This window comes from Oncorhynchus mykiss, chromosome 15, assembly GCF_057628025.1.
Source record: "Oncorhynchus mykiss isolate SJ-2025 chromosome 15, ASM5762802v1, whole genome shotgun sequence".
In the NCBI taxonomy this organism is placed as follows: Eukaryota; Metazoa; Chordata; class Actinopteri; order Salmoniformes; family Salmonidae; genus Oncorhynchus; species Oncorhynchus mykiss.
The window spans coordinates 25,754,203-25,771,157 of record NC_143036.1 but is presented as its reverse complement, the minus strand read 5'-3'; the positions used below and the strand labels follow the sequence as shown (position 1 = coordinate 25,771,157).

At 40.4% G+C, this 16,955-nt stretch overlaps 1 protein-coding gene across 4 annotated transcripts in view; it reads left to right on the top strand.

The window, feature by feature from the left end:
- Positions 1 to 735: 735 nt before the first annotated feature.
- Positions 736 to 16,955, top strand: part of ralylb (RALY RNA binding protein like b) — a 155,175-nt gene continuing 138,955 nt past the window's right edge. For 2 of the 4 annotated variants that reach the window (XM_036944133.2, XM_021562821.3), the window contains exon 1: positions 736 to 1,011. The gene's annotated coding sequence lies outside the window, so the exon portion shown is untranslated. Of the gene's footprint in view, positions 1,719 to 16,955 lie in introns of all 4 variants that reach the window. The other 2 variants (XM_090199685.1, XM_021562820.3) reach the window with 2 other exon arrangements.

Sequence of the window (16,955 nt, the reverse complement as noted above, 5' to 3'; positions counted from 1 at the left end):
GTCATATTGAATGACATTAAATGTCCCAGTAGTGTATTTAGGTAAATGTGCTGGTTCTGAATCTGATGGACTGTTGCAGGTACACAACAGTCTTCTGTGAATGCTAACGAATTCCACCCTTGGGATAGCAGTGTGTTGTTAGATGTTAGATCACTAATAACAAAATAACATGCTTTACACTGTAGCCTTTAGAGAGGTATGCGACAAGAAAACATACATCAAAACACGCTAATAGGTGAATAAGGTTTTCCTCACCATAGTCATGCACACTATTGACATTCAACCTGCATGGTCAAACAGCTTTCATTGGCCACACTGATTTAGAGTGCACAGCTAAATTGCAGCGCAATGCTGAGCAAGCATGCACTGAAAGGAGTAATGTTAACAGTAGCCTTCAGTGCATGGACAGCGCAAATTGTATTTTCAGTTACTGAAGAGTTAAGTCTACTGTTCACATTCAGTGCATGCTTAGTCTGATTAACATTGCCGTATGCTCCTTTATCTGTGCAAACTCTACAAGCCACTCTTGGTACACTTGTTACAAGAGTGGCTTATACCACACGAAAATAGCCAATATCATACAGTAGACCTACTTGGCATTACAAATCGCTGGGATACAGCAACAATCGTCCAAATGACTGCTAGGTAGTGAAGGAAGCAACCAGAAGTTGAAAGAACAGCCTTGATGTTACGTAGGCTCTGACATCCAGTGAGCGCTGCATCTTTAAAAAGAAAAAAAAATCTAGAAGAAAAAACACAACCAGCTCAGTCATAACTGTAGAATGATAAGGACTACCTCTTTTACTTTTGGAGAGCGGCGAGCCGTTCGGAGAGTATTCGGCTTCAGCTGTTCTTCGCTAGTCGCTCATTGCTGGATGTCGGACTGATTCTGAGTCACATGACAGAACCGGAGGCTGAGATCTAGAGAAAAGCACATCATTTCGGGCTTGCACCGCCATACTGTATTTTGTGCCATATCACATTTTTATTGCAACATTTTACTCCCGCTCGGTGAGTACATTTCCAATGGCTTTTTCTAAGCATTTTTTGTCTTTTTAATTACTCTTTTTATTTTTCCTCCTTTTGCTGGTGTTTAAGATGATATTTGAAGTGGTGGTTTTTAGCGTTTTTCCATCCAGGCTTCAAGTTTTTAGCATGCAGTGATTCTGAATCATGTGTACCGAGATGGGTAACGGTTTGCATCGGGCACTGGAGATTCGTGCTTGCAGTCTTGTGAAATCATGAAACTGGTTTTTCAACCAAGCGGGTTGTCAGTCTAATATTTTTCTAATGTGGTTTTACTGGTGGTTTTCAAACATTTTTATTTTTTTGTTTCTGTCGACTTTTGCTGTTGCTATGCTTTGCTTTGTATTTTGCAGTGTTGTTTATACGAGTTTTGTGATTTTGGTGTCTCGGTGCTCACTGACCAAGCCTTTGCTTTTATTTTGGTCCTCTTTTCTTTAAAGGAGTCATTTTTAAACCTGATGACGTTTTAACTTGAAACTTTTCTTGCAGCTCACTGATCACAGGTTTGTTTCTTTTTGTGTTTCTTTCATTTTTTCGATTTATTATACTTTTGCAGATATCAGTGTCAAGTATTTTTGGAAGTATCATTTTTCATAGATGGTGCTGAGTGGACGAGGAGTGTTTTGATTCTTGGGTCAATGCGTTTTTGTTTTCTGTTTCAACGAGGATGAACAGACATTCTCCCTTTGCAGGTATATAATGAGTGGATTAGTTGTCACACCTTTAGTGCCTGTGTATTTGCAATAAAAAGCAAGGTGGTACAGAAATATGCACCTGTGGCTGATGTATTATTTTGTGAGGGAATATTGCGTTTATTACAGTATAGGCCTGATGCATTTGAAGGTTGTTTGAAGGTTTTGCACAATAATACTTGGTAATAGGCCAACTCAATGAAAACGAATAAAAAACACATGCAGGTTGGTACAGAATAATGAGTTTCCTTCTGATCAACAACAACCAAGTCGCCGCATGAAGATGGTAAAGGATAACACTTCTGATGTAAGAATGTAAGTACGGTTCTCTGAAATTCTACCATGGTCCCGATAATAAATACAGCAGATCCAAAGTATATTGCTCACTTTATTAAATATGCACCATATGACATATAGACTATCCAGGCTGTTGCACCGATACAGTTTAGCTCCGCGGAAAATAAACCGGCGCTCGAGCCAATTACATCCACATTTCCTTCAGAGTGCATCATTGTGGATTATATGAAGAAATGAGTGAGAAAATAATTGGCAATGTACGCGCATAGGCTACCCTGTGGACTAATGGTACTTAAACAATGCGTCCGTGCATGGTCTTTCTGTTGAAGGCAATCCATTTCGATACAGCTTTTAAAGGCTATTAGGGATGGTCCTTATTCCCTTCACCCCCTCCCCTCGCCAGTCATGGTCTGTTTGTGTGGTTCACACTTGCAGTCAATCTCTTTGTTGTGATTGCAGTAGTGTAGGTACACTGTAGAGCGGTGTTGCTATGTGGTTGTTGTGATTTGGTCTAAATTAGATTGTGATTTGGCATATTTGTAATAATAGTAGCTATAGGTTACTGTTTACATAATAACAGCCAACTCCAAAATGCTGTATAGGTATCATAATCTATCAATAAGATGTATGTACCCTCTGTAGGTGTTGAAAGGTATTTCTGCCATATTGATAAAAAATACCTCTGACACGTCTCCTGCTGGACGTTATGATGAGGCTGCATTACTTCCTGCAGTTGTTGTGTCTGCCCTCTAGGCAGCTCCCCTGTTATCTGGGCCCAGCCAGCCTCGCTATAAATGAAAACTGAAAAATATGATAGCTCATATGTGAAGATACCTTGGCTCTCATCATGAATAATACCTCTGACAGGAATGTCCTGTTGACATACAGTTGAAGTCGGAAGTTTACATACACCTTAGCCAAATAAATACATTTAAACTCAGTTTTTCACAATTCCTGACATTTAATCCAAGTAAAAATTCCTTGTTTTTAGGTCAGTTAGGATCACCACTTTATTTTAAGAATGTGAAATGTCAGAATAATAGTTGAGAGAATGATTTATTTCAGCTTTTATTTCTTTCATCACATTCCCAGTGGGTCAGCAGTTTACATACACTCAATTAGAATTTGGTACCATTTCCTTTAAATTGTTTAACTTGGGTCAAACGTTTCGGGTAGCCTTCCACAAGCTTCCCACAATAAGTTGGGTGAATTTTGTCCCATTCCTCCTGACAGCTGGTGTAACTGAGTCAGGTTTGTAGGCCTCCTTGCTCGCACACACTTTTTCAGTTCTGCCCACAAATGTTCTATAGGATTGAGGTCAAGGCTTTGCGATGGCCACTCCAATACCTTAACTTTGTTGTCCTTAAGCCATTTTGCCACAACTTTGGAAGTATGCTTGGGGTCATTGTCCATTTGGAAGACCCTTTGCGACCAAGCTTTTAACTTCCTGGCTGATGTCTTGAGATCTTGCTTCAATATATCCACATAATTTTCCGTCCTCATGATGCCATCTATTTTGTGAAGTGCACCAGTCCCTCCTACAGCAAAGCACCCCCACAACATGATGCTGCCAACCCCGTGGTTCACGGTTGGGATGGTGTTCTTCGGCTTGCAAGCATCCCCCTTTTTCCTCCAAACATAACGATGGTCATTATGGCCTAACAGTTCTATTTTTGTTTCATCAGACCAGAGGACATTTCTCCAAAAAGTACGATCTTTGTCCCCATGTGCAGTTGCAAACCATAGTCTGGCTTTTTTATGGTCGTCTTGGAGCAGTGGCTTCTTCCTTGCTGAGCAGCCTTTCAGGTTATGTTGATATAGGACTCGTTTTACTGTGGATATAGATACTTTTGTACCTGTTTTCTCCAGCATATTCGCGTCTCATTCCTGAGCTGTATGACGGCTGTGTGGTCCCATTATACTTTCGTACTATTGTTTGTAAAGATCAACATGGTACCTTCAGGCGTTTGGAAATTACTCCCAAGGATGAAGCAGACTTGTGGAGGTCTGCAAATTTTCTTCTGAGGTCTTGGCTGATTTATTTTGATTTTCCCATGATGTCAAGCAAAGAGGCACTGAGTTTGAAGGTAGGCCTTGAAATTCATCCACAGGTACACCTCCTATTGACTCAAATGATGTCAATTAGCCTATCAGAAGCTTCTAAAGCCATGACATCCTTTTCTGGAATTTTCCAAGCTGTTTAAAGGTGCAGTCAACTTAGTGTATGTAAACTTCTGACCCACTGGAATTGTGATACAGTGAAATAATCTGTCTGTGAACAATTGTTTGAAAAATTACTTGTGTCATGCACAAATTAGATGCCCTAACCGACTTGCCAAAACTATAGTTTGTTAACAAGAAATTTGTGGAGTGGTTGAAAAACTTGAAAAACAAGTTTTAATGACTCCAACCTAAGTGTATGTAAACTTCCGACTTCAACTGTACTTGCGTGCCTTGTCCATGATTGTGTGTGTGTGTGTGTGTGTGTGTGTGTGTGTGTGTGTGTGTGTGTGTGTTTGTGTGTACCCAACTGGCTTGGTCAAAATAGTCCAGTGTATGTTGTGTCCAATATTTATCCAGCGCTGGGTTACCATATAACCCAAATTGATTTGTTTTCAACCCAGCCAGTTGGGTTTAGGGGGGTGTATTCAGAATATTGTTGTCGTTTTATCCCATGTAGCCATTGAAAAGGTTAAGGCTTCTAACTCTGTCAGTATATTCTGTATCCATGAAAATGCTCCTTCCTCAGATCCCCATGTCATCAAAGCTGCAGGGTGTGTGGGACAGGAATCAAAGAGTCTTTCAACATAACTGTCTGATCTCTTAGAGGATTGGCCACAAGTAACCAATATCTGAGTCCATGAAAAGGAACTCAGGGCTTCAAGGATGGTGGCATGCATATGGGATAGGAAGCTGTTTTCACTTCTGTTACCTGAGTTCCCAGTTACACATCATGGTGAAGAGAATCAAATTAAATAAGTCATGAAATCACATTCTGAGGTTTGGTGGGAAAGCAGGGCCTGTGAGTTTAGCCTCTGGTTTATGAAGGCCTTCATTGCAATGTAGTTATCAATTATTCAGTAGTTCTTCATTTTGATTGTTGAATATTCTTTGCTTCATCTCCTTGGGCTTTAGAGCTTGATATTAGTGAATGTGTGCATCCTAAATGGGACCCTATTCCTTATCAAGTGTGCACAACTTTTGACCCAAGGCACATAGGGCCCTATATAGTGCAATATATACTATATATAGGGTGTCACTTGGGACGCACATATTGTTCTGTCATTCCTGTTGTCAAAGACACCAGCCACTCAAGTCATTGACTGTTCTCTCTGATTCCTCACGGCAAGCAGTACCAGAGCGCCAAGTCTGTGATTAAAAGGCTCCTGAACAGCTTCTATCCCCAAGCAATAAGACTGCTGAACAGTTAATCAAATGGCTACCCAGACTTTTTGCATTGACCCCCTTTTTCTTTGCAGTGACATTCTTGCACCGGCTCTATGCACACTCTCTGGACTCCACCCACACACTCACACATACTGCACTGACACACAAACACACACACACTCACACAATATATACGCTCACACACACACACACACACACACACACACACACACACACACACACACACACACACACACACACACACACACACACACACATGGACACACTTTCACACTCTTCATAGTGTTGCTTCTCTGTTTATTATCTATCCTGATTGCCTAGTCACTGTTACCCCTACCTACATGTACATATTACCTCAGCTACATCGTATCTCTGCACATTGACTCGGTACTGATATATTCTTTGTATATAGTCTCGTTATTGTTATTTTATTGTGTTACTATTTCCTTTCTTTTTTGATAATCTATTGTTACTTTTTAACACTGCATTGTTGGGAAAGGGCTCATAAGTAAGCATTTCACAGTAAAGTTGAGTTTGGTGCATGTGACAAATATATTTTTTTTTCATTTTTTATTGCTCATTCTCAGCCACTCTTTTTTACCTTGTATTGGCTCTGGCTCCATTGTCTATGTATGGCAATCTCCCATAAATAAATCATTCCTTATTATGAAAACAAACTCCCATATTTTGCACTCCACTCATATCTTAATGAGTGGTTGGATTATAAATGAGTAAAAAAAAAATGGTTCTCTCAATGAGGCGTTCCTCTTCTTAGCTCCATTCTCCTTTTGAAGAGATAAACAGCTTACCCATTCTGCTTTTTTAAAAACCGTTATGTACCTCGAGGTCCCCTTTTCTTAGCTGTTAATTTGATAAGTGAAAGGATATCTCACTTAGTAATCATATTCTATACAATTAAACCCGTATCTGAAGAATTGGACCGGACTGAACCACTTTTCAGGGCCAATTATGTGGAACCATTTGAGTTATAATTCTCCACTTAAATGAGCCATTCGTGACACATTGGGACTCAATTGTGTGTGAGGATTGCTGATGAAATAGTGGTTTTAGAACAAATGACATTTCATTAGTTCGTTAATATCATTTAGAAAGACACTCTTATCCAGAGCTTCCCATGTTAGTTTTATATTTTGTTTTTAATGATTGTGTATGCTGAAGGTGGTAACTCAATAGCGTAATGCTTACTTCTGGTTAAGCTTATCCACATACTATTGCAAAAGAGCTTCTGAATAGACACTACTGAAAAAGGCAAGTTGTCACTCAGTCTTGATATTGCTGTTGTCGACTGTGGACAACAGCAGTCAATTTTGTGCTGCATTACGGGGAGTGACTGAATCATCCCTCCATGATTTCACCTCTCTGTTTAGGACAGTATGTCTCATCTGTCTATCTTCATGGCTCTTAATAAGGTTGGCCCCACACTTACCCCCATCTATCTGGAGCTAAAGCGCACTGCATCTTTCTCTTCTCTTTTGAATGTGATCAGAGTAGAGCCCCACAATATTGATGATAGTTCTACTCTATATCTACCCGACACCCCCTGCTGAGTAAGTGTGTGTGTGTGTGTGTGTGTGTGTGTGTGTGTGTGTGTGTGTGTGTGTGTGTGTGTGTGTGTGTGTGTGTGTGTGTGTGTGTGTGTGTGTGTGTGTGTATGAGTGTGTATGAGTGTGAAAGAAAAGAGTAACTGAAAGCACCATGTCACGCTCCGTTCATTTTGGGCCTGGTAAATTAGGCATTGCACATAATCTCTTTCTTTCCTTCTTTCTCTCTATTCTGTATCCCCAAATCCACTCTTGGGATGATTCCTAAATGAGTTTTGGAGAAAGAGAAATCATATTTGCAGTGAGTTTTAGTCTTCTTCATCCTTCAGACCTAATTTACTCTCTTCTCTATTATCATTGGGTTGTGACTGGTGTCATTTTTCAAATAATTATATTTCTCCCATATCCACCAGCATGGGACCAGGGATGTATACACACCAAATACCCAACAAATCACAGGGTACAGTACACTTAGTGAATTGCCTATATGTGTGCCAGTACATTTACAGTATATCACACATTATCTGTCCTTCCTTGGAACATATTTATAATTCAAAGTTATTTCCCCTTGCTCACAGATTCCCTGAATCTTAAACAGAAACCCAACTGGCAAGAGACCATCCAATTTTGTCATTTAACATTTTTTATCAGGGGGGGCGGTTACAGGTACAAAAAAACAATCAAAGAAATGCATAACCCCAACCCATTTCTCACCTTATTCAAGGAGCTATTGTAGTTAATTAACATAATATATGCAAAGCATTGAATATTTAAATTATGCACTGTGAATTTTGTAACTTTGCCCCCAGAAGCATTTAACTGCAGGGCACTCCCACATCATGTGAAGAAATGTGCCTTCCTAATTTAGGGGACACAGTGAACAGTTGGGAGTTGGGGTTCAATATCATGGTAAAATGTTTCCTTGGTGTTAGATACAGTCTGTGAACAAACTTAAAATGTATAAATTAATGCTTCAGATTACGGGATGACAAGGTCATATTTGACCATAGTCTCTTCCAGTTAAAGGGTTGTTCAGATTCAATTAGATCTGTGGACCATACTTGTTTAATGGCTAGCTCAGAATATGAGCTTTCCAAAAGTTATTTTTATATTATAGAGATCAGTCCATTCAGGAGCCCAGATCATTTATAAACCGCATCATTGGATGGTGCGGTAGTTGAATTTCCCAAAAGGACAGCTTAGCTGACATAAATTGTAAATATAGAAAAAAATGAGTTGACTGGTATTGTGTATGTATCTTTAAAATCTTGGAATGTTCAGAAACCATAATTGTTCAGGATATCGGTAAGGGTACGGGTTCCACATTTGGATCATTGGGGTGATGAAAAGGGGCACCCTCCAGATCGTAAGGTATTATTGTGAAATATTGGAATATGGGCATGCCATTTTGATTCCCAGTTACATTGTTTTTCAATTTTGCACCAAATAGAAATTGTTTGAGCAATAATAGGACCAAAGCGTAGTTTACATTGTTTAAAGGATATATCAATGAAGACCACCTTTGCATTTTATTAGGAAATCTGCAGTTTTGCTTATGTGGATGTATGTAATTATGGTATGTGGGCATGTAGGTTAATTTGCACCACCAAATTAAATAAAACACTGAATGATGTATATGGATTGCACACCAAGTGCTAACTTTGGCTAACCATAGAGACAGTAATTAAGCAAGGAAGCGAATTCCAGGACCATGGACTGGTTTTGTGATAAGGTACTTTCAATCATTGACAGTTCAGGACAATCGACACTGATTTTGTGAAAAACTATTTCAGGACCATAGACAGTGATTTAGTGATAAAGCCCATTTCAGGACCTTGGACAGCGCTTTTGTGACATTCTTTTCAAGACCAAGGACAGTTCAACGTTAGGGCATTGCATGATAACCTTTTATCAGACCCACGGACAACTCCAATTTCTGCAGGAGTACATTTCTGCACCAAGGACCATCCAGACATAATAACTGTACACTTATCTCTAATTAGAACAAATATACCAGACTACTGTATACCAGACTACTGTAATACAAAGATAACATATTCTGGTGAGAGTGAGTGTGAGTGTGTTTGCTTCTATTGCTCTCTCATTGTATATCGATGTGCACATTATTTTATCCTTGCAGCTGATTATATCGGGATTCACTTCATGGAATCAATTTCACAGTCTATTTCAGTAGCATCCCTTCCAAGATCAGACTGAATGTCATTTTAGAGAATGATTTGTCTCACTTCAGTTGCACAAGCTTTTCCAATGTATTTACTTTTCTCAATGTATCATATTTGCTTGCAGGGAAAAAAAATCGTAATTAGTGTCAAAGACTTACCCTCGGGCTTGAGTACAACTAGACAGTGACTGCTCAACAGTCTCAACATATACATCCTTTCACACCCTGGATTGTATTATGTTTGTAAAATGCTAGAGAAATGATTGGGCAAAACAAACAAGTTAAGCACACGCCTGTACACACGAATGCGAACACGCACGCACGCATACACACATATAGTACACACACACACACGCACACCATTGCTTGTGATATTTTGGGAATATGTGGAGTGAATAATGACAACATTCGTGACACAGTAACGCGCTAACTTGTTTTGACAGTCACACACAACACAACTCACCATTTACGTGGCTGTAACAAGCGTTGATGATGACAATGTGTCTTCGTGACATGTCTGTGCGCTCTGTCTGGTTTGGGTGCTGACAGTGACTTCCCTGTCTGTGTGTGTGTTCTGTCTGTATTTGAAGTTGACAATCCACGCGTCTCACTCCTGTGTCCTAATGGAGACAAAGATGGTTTCTGACTCTGACTGCACAAAGCTAAAATAATGGTGACATCTCAGTGTCTTTGACTTCAACACACTCACATTCATCTCTATTTCAGATGTGTTGTCTTCGTTCTATTTGGATATATTTATTCCTGCCTCTCTCTACCTCTATCTCCATCCTTTTTTGAGCCTGTCTCAATCCCTCTGAGCCTGGCCATTGGAATACACCAATAACTTAATCTCTTACCTAAAATAGTTGGCTTTATTGAAGGATTTAGTAAATATTTTAAATCTCAATATTTCTTTATTGTGATGTTGTTATATGAGAGAGTTCATATGGAGCTCATTCCAATATGTCCCTTTTAAACACATTTATTTAAAGTGACGTTTAGGGGAATCTGCTGAATTTTGGATGCTGAGAGCTGGGTCTTCACAACCAAATTGTACTTTTGATATTTGGTGGTAAGAGAGTACTCAGTAAAGCATTTTCTACAATAAAGAGCTCAGTATTTTACAAAGGGTCCCACCTAAATACAATGATTCTAGGCATAGTAAAAGCAAAGGACTTGATCCATGTTCCTCAAGCACATATCGGACATGGCTATGTGACTGTGTGATATTTAGAGAGTCTGGGAAAGAACAACAAACAAACCAACAAGGAGGCAGATGAGAGGTCTGTGGCCCTCCAGAGCAGGTGGTGAAGGCCGACAGATGCTGCAGAGAAGCACTGAAGCAGATAATGCCCTGCCTGGCTCCCCAGATGACCTCTGGGACCCGATTGAAGGAAGATTTTTCCCATCTAGGTCAGCTCCATGCTGGCTCTACCACTGGACTCATCTGTTCTGACTAGTTCTGTTGGACTCAGCTGTTCTGACTGGTTCTGTTGGACTCGTATGTTCTGACTGGTTCTGTTGGACTCAGCTTTTCTGAATGGTTCTGTTGGACTTAGCTGTTCTAACTGGTTATGTTGGACTCAGCTGTTCTAACTGGTTCTGTTGGCTGGTTCTGTTGCACTCAGCTGTTCTGACTGGTTCTGTTATACTGAGCTGTTCTGACTGTTCTGTTGGACTCATGTTCTGACTGGTTCTGTTAGACGCAGCTGTTCTGACTGGTTCTGTTGGACTCAGCTTTTCTGACTGGTTCTGTTGGACTCAGCTGTTCTGACTGGTTCTGTTAGACTCAGCTGTTCTGATTGGTTCTGTTCAGAGTATGCTAGTAGGTGCCAGATGCACCGGTTTGAGTGTGTCAAGAGCTGCAACGCTGCTGTGTTTTTCACGCTCAAAGGTTTCTTGTGTGTATCAAGAATGATCCACCACCCAAAGGACATCCAGCCAACTTGACACAACTGTGGGAAGCATTGAAGTCAACATAGGCCAGCATCCCTGTGGAACGCTTTCTACACCTTGTGGAGTCCATGCCCCAACGAATTGAGGCAGTTCTGAAGGCAAAAGGGAGTGCAACTCAATATTAGAAAGTGTTCCTAATGTTTTGTACACTCAATGCACTATTTTTGATCAGGACACTGGTCAAATTCAGTGCACAAACTAGGGAATAGACTGCCATTTGAGACAAAGACTAAGAGTTTGTTGTTAGTCAGACCCACTACTATTCAAGGGTTTTCCACTAGACCGGGTTTATCATGGTTTCATAACATCTTCTCGCTCTTTCCTTTCACACTTTCCACTAGATCTAGTGTGTTTCACTGCCTGTCTGTATTGGTTTGAGAGGGAGTGGCGGGAGTGTGAGAGATAGAGACAGTGTGTTATAGTGTTAGGGTTCTTCCTTTCTAGTTAATCTGCCTGTTCTCCATTGGGGTGTCACACCGTGTCATCTCTGTACACCTCACTGTGTCACAGAATCACACCATGTCTTCAAGGTTGGTCACACAGCTGTGCCCATAGACGTTCACCCTCTGTCACCATGTCCCGCTATATCTCTATTCTGTAGCGTTCACCATGCACAATGCAATCACGAGCTAAGATACTCCAGTACCAAGAGATTTGCACTTTGCCTTCTGGGGACAAATGTATCAAGCGTCTCAGAGTAGGAGTGCTGTTTTAGGATCAGTTGCCTTTTAGATCGTAATGAAAAGGGTTACATTGGCAGGGAAGACCTGATCCTAGATCAGCACTCCTATTCTGAAATATTTGATACATACGGCACTTGCAGTATTTCTGAAATAGAGGTGCTCCCTGAGTAAGATATCTCTGCACACTTATGAGGATCATGACCTCAATTTCCAGAGTCTACCACCAGGAAAACAGAGGTTCAGAAAACAGAGAAGGAGAGAAGGGTGTCTTTAAGCACATCCAGGAAGCAAACCTTTTCTGCCCTCTCCCAATGGTTCACTCTAGCCCAGTGAAAGTTTATTGGTGTAGTGATCGTTGATTTTACTCCACAGGATGTTGTTTTGAACTGTGTTCCTGATGATGATTAGCCTCAGGGGAGTGCAGGAAGTAGACTCACTTGAATCTAGTGTTTGGACTGATGTAGTATGCTATGACTGCTGTAGTGATTGGAATTAGTAGCTGTCCATGAGGTTGATTCAGTTTGTGAACCCTCTACAATGCTCTTAAAGGGCTCCAGAAATCCAGGGCTAACAGAGAATGAGGATGTGTTCCAAATGGCACCCTATTCCAAATATAACTTTTGACCAGAGCCCTGTGTCCATGGGGGAAGAGTGGAGAAGTGTCATGGGGGTAAGGATATGGAGGCAGCTAGGGAAGTCAGACATGGATGTGCTGTATACATTCAGTGGTAATGAGAGCCAGCTGGGGGCTGTGAATGGTAGAGCTATGACTATGATAATGTGTGAGTGTGTGCGTGCGTGCGTGCGTGGGAGCGTGTGTGTGTGTGTGTGTGTGTGCATGTGTGGGTGGGTGAGGGTTTAAGCATAGCAGTTGCCTCACTCATTTCATTCCGTCTGCATAGTAGGTTCCCTTTAAAACCTATGAAAAAGCCCAACCATCTGGCTGCTCAAAACATCACCATTCTAAAGTGGAACAAAATTGTCCCATGATTTAATTTCCCTTCGCTTAGCACAGCAATTTTCTCTGGGATATCAATAGCTTGTTGACATCTTGCAGTATGCCACAGTCCATCAGGTGACGTGTGTAAACAAGACTCCATTCTCCCTATTGATTTTCTCTCTGTTTTGACATCAGATGAAACCAAGGTGCTTAGTGGTTATTGTTCTATTAGATGCCAGGTGCCATATTGCTCCTTAATTGTTAATTTCCCCTGTTCAAATGAGTATTTAAAGCAATACGCCATTTTTTCTCCACAAGCACATTGACTCAGTTGATGAATATGGCTATGATCCACTGGTATTATGGGAAATTGATGCAAGTGTTCACATTGATTGCAATAGATATATAACAAACCATTAGCATATTGCATCCAGAAATAATTGAGAACATCATCAAATGATCCTCCTCCAAGCATCTCCAATGACTTATGTGCTCTCTGTCTCACACACACACACATACACACACACACAAACACACACAAACACACACACACAATATTATCAGCATTTGATCTCAGGTAATGTGGTCCGCTAAGCCGCTCTCCTGGATATCAATACCGGCATCTGAAGTTATTAAGTGTGTAGGAGGATCTAAGAAAATTGCATTAAATCGTGTTAGTGTGTCTGTGTGTGTGTGTGTGTGTGTGTGTGTGTGCGTGCGTGTCTGTGCGTGCGTGTGTGTCTGTGCGTGTGTGTGTGTGATCCACATTCCTATCCTTCAGTGCAATTTCAGGCCCTTTGTTGTTTTGATTCAGCATCCCTCTCACTCTGAGATTGAAAAATCCTATCCAATATCTCCATGGATTAAACCTTGCACAAGGAAAGGTAGTAGAAAGGCATTATTTGTATGTAATGCATTGCTTTGTCTGTTAAGCAAACAGTAGCGCAGGGTGTATTTGTCTCTATCGTTATTATTTTGCTGTACTGTCAAAGACACATGACAATAGCATCGTTAGAGATTACCAACATAATTAAGTAATCAAGCAGGCCCATTATGCAAATGGCGCTAATTAGAGACATGGGTTTAAAATAGTCCTCTGAATTAGTCACAACACTTAGATAGTGATCTCTCCAACAAATGTAATCATGGTTCTAATTAGGTCAGTCAATGAAAGTTGAAACAATTTGAAAAGCAATTCCAGTTTCCAATTACTTGTTCAGTGATACTGCCCTATAACTGGGTAGAATGCAAATATAGTACTGTCGGAGGATGCAGAGGGCTCTTTGAGCTTTGAATATGATCTCATGAATATAAGACTATGTTGCTATCATGGACTCAGTCATCCTTCATTACGTGAGGGTGAATGTATTGTGGATATATGGATATTTGTCATGGTTTGATATTCAGAGCACAATGATGTAAATGTTGTTCTGTCCATGATGTGAAATTCCTGTCCCACCCTATTCCCTATATAGCAGGGGCGTAACTTTTAGAAGTGGGGGGGACATCATATTTATTTTTATTTTTGTATTATTATTATTTTTTCCTGTCAGATAAACCCTCCAAACAGCCTACCCGACCGCTCAGAGTCGTCCACATGGTCCTAAAGCGCACCGTTGCCCCATTGTTTTTGTATCACATTCCAATAATAAAACTAGGGCGAACAAAAATGCAATTTCTTTCACTGGGGACATGTCCCCCCCATCCCCAGTGAAAGTTGCGCCCCTGCTATATAGTGCCATAGTTTTGTCCAGACCCATATGACTATAGAACAAATGAATGCCTAGCAGTACAATCTAGCTCCACCCATTATTAGGAGGACCTGCTAGATCCTGAGTGAATAGTCCATCCTCATTCGTCACATTGTACCTGTAGAATCATCCCAGTAGGTTAGTCTCCTCTCTATAGCTTATCGTTGAGGGGTGTCTGCGCCCTAAGCGCTAGCCTGCTGAATACCATCAGAATAATTCAATCATTTTCAGAGATCTCATTATGGGGCTAGTGCCGGGGCTTTAGCAGTCAAATTCCCATACAGTACAGTGGGTCAAGTGATTGACAGACTGAAGGTTCTTTCAGGGTGAGTTCATCATTAAATTGCGTTTCACTTCCCAGACTGTCTGAGTTGGCATTCACCCATCCAGCCTCACACGTTACTTGGATATTTTTAATCCTCTGTGTGTGTGCATTTCTTATGGTAATCTGTTTTATAATCTACAAGGCATGAAGCAGTAAGGCAACTATTGCTGTGTATGTATTTCCAGAAGAAGGCCATTGACTAGTCGCATGAAGAAATAAACTTTTTGAGCATCGGTCTTTATTCTGTCTCCATCACTTACCAAACCTCCTAACTACTACTGCCTGGATTTGATATCATTCAATTCCTTGTTCACTTTTCACTTCTTTCTTTTCCAACTGCGTTTACACAATAACATTTTTTAGAGACTTCTTCATCAATAGATATTCTTTCTCTGATGATAGAGCTCCTGCGGTGCATACAATAGGCCTTTTTTGGAAAATATCTCAGAGCCCAACATGTACTGTATATTGTCACGTAAAAGCACTTCGCTCTTGAAATGAAACCACAAGCTAGCTTCAAGGCCTTCCTCTGAAGTTTTGATAGTGGTCCCATTGCGTTAAGTAAGTAAGTAGGTAGGTAGGTAGGTAGGTAGGTGGGAGCATAGTGTACTGAAGTTTTCCAAAGAATACACACAAGGGCTCTCCTCATGCAACTGCAATCAGAGAGTTGGTTCTGGATTGTCTCATGAGAGTGCACTCGTGGATCATGGTGTGCATCTTTCTTCATCTCTGCACTCTTAAAAATAAAGCTGCAAGTTGGAACCAAATAAGGTTCTTGAGAGCGATGCCATATGGAAACCATTATAGAGTCTCTGAAGAACCATGAATGGGATGGTTCTTTGAAGAACAAAAATACCAAACCAGAAATGTTTTGACCCTCCAGGACCTTATTTGCATATTTCCTTTCAGGTGAATTTTAGAGCTACAGTACTAGTACCACACTTGACTGTGTTTGCTAGTGACAGAGACATGGTTGTTGCATTCATTCATTTTCAGTGCTGTGGTGTTCACCAATTGAGATTCTAAGTGAATATATTGTAATTAAAATGAAATTTGTTTAAAGGTCCAGGACAGTCATTTGGAATCCCATTTAAACTAGCCTTTTGCGTGACTAAAATATCACCGTAATATTTTTTGCAGATAGAAATGCTTGAAATTGGTGAAAAATAACATCTTCTCTCATGTCTAGCTACCAAGAAGTTTGAAAAGACAGGCTGAGTGGGCGGGGAGCTTATATTCATGAATTTGCCTTGACTGACAGCTCTTTGAAATGCCTATGTCAACAAACTTGGATGCATTGAGCAGCATTGCAGTGAAAAACTCAAGCTAATTTGGTGATATACAAAGCAATTCTAACATTGAAATTGCATCAATGATGTGTATATATTTTTTATACATCTCCTGTTTGACATGCCTCTTGTGATGCAATTCACAGCAGCACTGACGGATGTGTTGACATGACAACTACGTCAGAGTTTTGAACAATTCTTTTGTTCCATGCTGGCTGAAGGCCTAGCTAGCCAGTAACTAGCTAACACCAGACACAGATGATAGGGGAAACATAAGTATCTTTGCCATAGATGAATAGTGTACATTTTTTATTATATTTGCTGACAACCTACAGTCAAATGTTGTCACCAGTAGAGTAGCTATCTAGCTATATAAACCACTCTTCTGTGCAAACACGCCTTCTCCGATGTTTGTTAAAATGCGGAACTTCATTTAAGTTAGTTAAGAAAATATCATGTTACCATTGGTGCATTACATTTTTTGTTATATTATCCCACCTCCTGAATCCAAGTGTTTGACATGAGGGAGGGGACCAGTAACTTCATGATCAAATTTATCAATGTAGAAGCAACAGTCATTTTTCATACTTTGGTCATCCTACTTTGATCTGGTTTCATCCAAATATTATTCAATTTCATAAAAAAACATGGTTTTGACTGTTCATGACGTTTAATACAATGCATATTTAATAAGGCCTAGTTTTATCCTAATATAGTGGCCTGAAACTCATAGTTTACAAGTCACATTAAGCTGGCTTTCAAAGTGATGTGTACAGTGCCTTGCGAAAGTATTCGGCCCCCTTGAACTTTGCGACCTTTTGCCACATTTCAGGCTTCAAACATA